Source organism: Furipterus horrens, unplaced genomic scaffold (genome assembly GCF_987537825.1).
Source record: "Furipterus horrens unplaced genomic scaffold, mFurHor1.1.pri manual_scaffold_5, whole genome shotgun sequence".
NCBI classification, from domain to species: Eukaryota; Metazoa; Chordata; class Mammalia; order Chiroptera; family Furipteridae; genus Furipterus; species Furipterus horrens.
In genome coordinates this window covers 180,377,546-180,382,631 of record NW_028327175.1, presented here as the reverse complement: position 1 = coordinate 180,382,631, position 5,086 = coordinate 180,377,546, and the positions used below count along the sequence as shown (strand labels likewise).

The 5,086-nt window shown below is 39.4% G+C and overlaps 1 pseudogene; it reads right to left on the bottom strand.

Annotated features, from left to right (window-relative positions):
* Positions 1 to 4,714: 4,714 nt before the first annotated feature.
* On the bottom strand, positions 4,715 to 4,800 carry LOC150010501 (U6 spliceosomal RNA; annotated as a pseudogene).
* Between the last annotated feature and the right edge of the window lie 286 nt (positions 4,801 to 5,086).

Here is a 5,086-nt window from a genome sequence, read left to right as displayed (position 1 = left end):
TGAAGATTTCTTGAGAAGATCCAAGCATCTTCATAGAAGGTTCTTATGAAAAAAGACATGTGATCTTATAGGAAACAAGGTAAAGAAAGAGGCAGGGTGATGTAAGAACTGCTGTCTCTAAGCCAGGTACTTAAAAGTTAAGGTTTCCTTCCTTCCTTCCTTCCTTCCTTCCTTCCTTCCTTCCTTCCTTCCTTCCTTCCTTCCTTCCTTCCTTCCTTCCTTCCTTCCTTCCTTCTTTCTTTCTTTCTTTCTTTCTTTCTTTCTTTCTTTCTTTCTTTCTTTCTTTCTTTCTTTCTTTCTTTCTCTCTCTCTCTCTCTCTCTCTCTCTCTCTCTCTCTCTTTTCTTTCTCTCTCTCTCTCTCTCTCTCTCTCTTTCTTTCTTTCTTTCTCTCTTTCTCTCTTTCTCTCTCTCTCTCTTCCTTCCTTCCTTCCTTCCTTCCTTCCTTCCTTCCTTCCTTCCTTCCTTCCTTCCTTTCTTTCTTTCGTTGATATAGAGAATATATTTATTAAATCTGTGGACAGTGAAACAGAGAAAGATATAGAATAGACGAAGCAACAGGAGAAGCCTAGGTGGGGCAGCTTTGGCTCTCTAACAATGTCATAGGAAAGAAATGAGCCTAGTGAGGGGCTGCTTTGGCTCACTGGGAAGTCAGAGAAAAGGGGCCTTGGAGACAGGTTCAGGGGGTTAGTCCAGGATGAGGATTTTTTAAAAATCAATCAGTCAATTAATTAATTTGAGGGGAACAGGGGAAAGAGAGGGAGAGAAACATCAATCTGTTGCCTCTCACATGCTCCAATTTGGGGACCTGGCCCACAGCCCAGGCATGTGCTCTGACTGGGAGTCAAACCTTTGGTTTGCAGGCCAGCACTCAATCCACTGAGCCACACCAGCCAGGGCGGGGTGAGAATTTTTAGGGCAGTGGAAGTACCCTGTATGGAATCATAATGGTGGCTAATGTCATTTGCTCAAACCCATAAAATGTACAATCCCCAGGGTAAACCCTAAATGTAAACTATGGACTTGTGGTGATGTATCAATGTAGGTTGATCAATTGTAACAAATACTCTGCTGAGGTGGGGGGTGTTGATAACGAGAGAGGCTATGCATGTGTTGAGACAGGGGTATGTGATTTTGTTGTAAACCTAACTGCTTAAAAAAGAAAACATTTTAAAACAAATCATTACAAAACAAAAACCTAGAAGAGAGCCTATCCAGGTATTAAAAGTGGGCATGAGCAGAAGTGGATTTGCCATAAGGCTAAATTAGGACCCCTTGAATTGCCATATGTTTTTGTAAAATTTACAAAAATAAAACATGCTTGTGTTGTTTTAATTAATGAAGGCTCCCCAAGTTCTATAAGCTGTAGGACCTATAAAATCTGGGTCAGTCCAAGATATTGGGGATACTGACAGTCCAAGATGTGCTGATCCAAATTATTTTTTTCAGCCTGTGTGCTCTTTTTATTTAACGGGCTTGAAGATACCTTTCCTAGTTAAGGGGGATTAGTGAAACAACTACAATTGTGCTGGATGAACTTTTAATTCTTTTTAATTTAAATGATACTAAAGTTTTAAAATGTTAAACATTTATGTTCCCAGTATAGTTGGGATCTCTTCCAACAACGAGAGTGTAGATATCTCAATATCCATATGTTGGATGTTCTTATTTTATCTTCAATATTTGTCAGTTTCTGTTTAATGTTTTATTTCTTTTTGGCTTTTAAATTTTCACTTTTTTCACCTTCTATTTCTCTTAAGGTGTTCTCTGTTGTATTTGTTCGATTTAACCTTGATACTTTTCTGTTACTTATTGTTGTGCGCTGTTGATTTTCCTGAAATTTCAGGATATATGAGTGTAGTGTTTTAAATGATGGTGGCTTGCTTTCTTCAACTTCCCAACATTGTCCTCTTCCCCAACTTGACCTGGACCTTCACTTTCCTTAGCTCTATTACCCTAATCCTGCTTAATTTTGATTCTACAGCCAGAAGTATCTCCTCAGAGTGTGGCCATGCCCTGGAATGGAGCCCTGGCTGGTCAGTTTAAGGAGTTTATAGGGGCTAGATTGCCCTGGCCACTTCAGATTTTAGCATGGGCCCTGTGTATTCATCCATTAATAGGATTAGGCCAAACTCTTATAGTTTAATCTTTCATTCTTAAATTGACTCACCTCACTTTCCTGCTGGCTATTTGGGTGGTTTTCAGTTTTGGGGTCTGTCATAAGTCCTGTGGCTTCCTCTGCTTTCTCCCACGCCGATGCTGAAATTATGCAGACATGGCTGTTGGGGTAAACTCTAGGAATCGGTATCTTTATAATAGTTCTCCTTGTGGTTCTGTGGGTAAACCAGGTTTGGGAACTGTTGGATTAAATGATCCCAAAATGAACTGCTTGGGCTAAGGGATAACTCTCCTATTTGCAAAGGGTCTGATTTTGGTTGCTAGCGAAGCCCAATCTTCCCAAAAGAGCCTGCTTTCTTCCTAACCTCCCTTTCCTCTTAATTCTTTTGTGCCCCTATCCTATCTATACACCTCTTCTTGCTGTCCTGGGGTCTTTCCCATGGTAAACCAGCTGTAAATGATCCTTAGAACAGCAGCGCCACATGGTGGAGAGAAACAATACAGTGCTACAGAAAGAACGGTGCGCTGTCCTAATAGATCACAGGGCCTGCAATTGCCACTTTGTCCTAAAGAGGGCATCATTTCCTTACATTTTTAAAATGAGGCATTTTTTCCTGCCCTACGTGGAAGATCTCAGTAAACATCCCCTGGGAGAAGGCATGGGGTGGAACATCCCTGCCAGATCAGAAATCAAAAACCTCCACGTTGTAAAACTAGAATAAACTAGGAAAGAAGCCAAGTGCATAGCAGGCACAAACCTTCTGAAGTTAAAAGGCAGTGCTGAGCAGGGAGGAGAAATGGGGTACATCTGAAATAGTGTCAACAATTTTTAAAAAAAGTCAATCCTGAGACAGTCTTCATCAGGGTAAGAATATACAGGTGGTCCCCAAGTCAATATGTGACTTTCTAAAGACATGTCTATTTGTGGTAGTATCTGTGTCAGATATGTCTTGAAATGAGTTATTTTTTATACAGTACACACATGTCAGGCATTAATTAGTAGATCAGGCCTCTTGTCTGGTAATATATCTACCCAATGACACATTGGCTATGTTGGTGGAGCAGGTTGGGTCACTATAGTGCGTCTTTTGATTGAGTCCCACCTGGCTAGTGTCTCTTTGTCTCTGTCTCTCTCTTATACACAAATACGTTTACATTTTCTGTTATTTGTACCTGGACACTTTTTCAATGGCTTAATCATGTCTATGGATCTAGCTAAATTAGTCCAGTTAGAAAGAGAATATATTAAAATTCACATAAGTCCACCAGTCTATGTGGTTGCATTTTCTTCTTTTCCAATAGCTGCACGTAGGCCTCCAAGGTGAGAGGAAGCTCTAAGGAGAATGCACACCTCGGCAGAGCTCCATAAAATTTCCTGAAAGATGATGGCATGGCTTCTGTTTCTCCACAATCTATTTGATTTTCTGCAACAGAGTTACACTGGTTGCCAAGATCACATGGTTAGTGCAGTGGTTCTCAACCTTCCTAATGCCACGACCCTTTAATACAGTTCCTCGTGTTGTAGTGACCCCCAGCCATAACTAAACAATAGTGATTAATCACAAAAACAATATGTAATTATATATGTGTTTTCCGATGGTCTTAGGCAACTCCTGTGAAAGAGTCATTTGACCCCCAAAGGGGTCATGACCCACAGGTTGAGAACTGCTGGTTTAGTGCAATGGTTTCCTTGTGGTTTTGTTTGCTCTGATATGTTTGCTGCCTCTCTCACTAGACTGTAAGCCCTTTGCTGCAGGCTTCATGCCTGGATCTCTTACACCCCTTGCACACTCACCTCTCATGTTGTTGGACATGCACTAGTTGCTCAATGCAAATGTTTAAGTTGACGAATTGAATAATGAGGAGACGTGTTTTAAAACAGTGAACAGTAAAGGAGAACCAGGAGAGATAAAACCAGAAAGGGATAAAAAAAAAAAAAGTGTTTCTGAAAGACTGACTTAACTGACCAATGAAAGAAAGTAGTTGAAAAAAGGAAAATGGAAGAAAAGGTCTAATCAAAGGTAACATGAAGAGAGGAAATTAAAGTCTAGGTTTTTCAAAAAATGGAAATGACATTGTGGACAATAATAATGCTGGAGGAGACAGATATTCATGGGAAGTATAGGAAGAACTAAAAATTTCTTGCTGATTGAAGACAAAAATCAATGCTACAAGGGAGATCCTGTGAAAGAAATTTGTAATTTTGCAATGAGTTTAGATTGAAGAATGAGTCTATAGAAGTAACAAAATAGGCCAGGCTTAAAATCCTCCCTGAATGCTAGAATCACAAGCTGAATACCTAAAATTTAAATTTTTAAATCTTGCTTTATTATTCTGTAGAGTTGAACCAGCTTAAGCATCCACTAAGATTTCAAAGAATTCTGCTGTAGCTTCTTAGGTACAGTGTATAAAAGAACATAGATAGCTTAGCATTTCCAACACTCAACCTCATTAGTGAGGTACATTTTCTAGAGACCCTTACTTAGCATACTTCAATGCTTATTGGTATTTAGAATCTAGAAAGGATGAAGATTTACTCAAACAATAGCTTATTTGAAAGTGGATGCTTTATTTCTTATTTTTTATGTGCTTTCTATTTTTAATATGGAACACTTCACAAATTTGCATCATTCTTGTACAGAGGCCATGGTAATCTTCTCTGTATTATCCTGATTTTATTTTACTTGCTTTTCTTTCTTTTTTTTAAATAGTTGTCAATGTCTTTTTTTTTATATTGTTTTTCTATTATAGTTGTCCCATTTTTCCCCCATTGCTCCCCCTGACCCAGCCAACCCCTTCTCCCACAGTCAGTCCCCACCCCTTGTGCATGTCCATGTGTCATTTATACATGGTCTTTGACTAGACCCTCCCCCTACTTACCCCCTTATCTCCCTCCCCCCCCTGTATCTTACTTGCTTTTTAATTGCACGTATACCCAATTGAATACATTTGGAGTATTTTAAAGCAAAA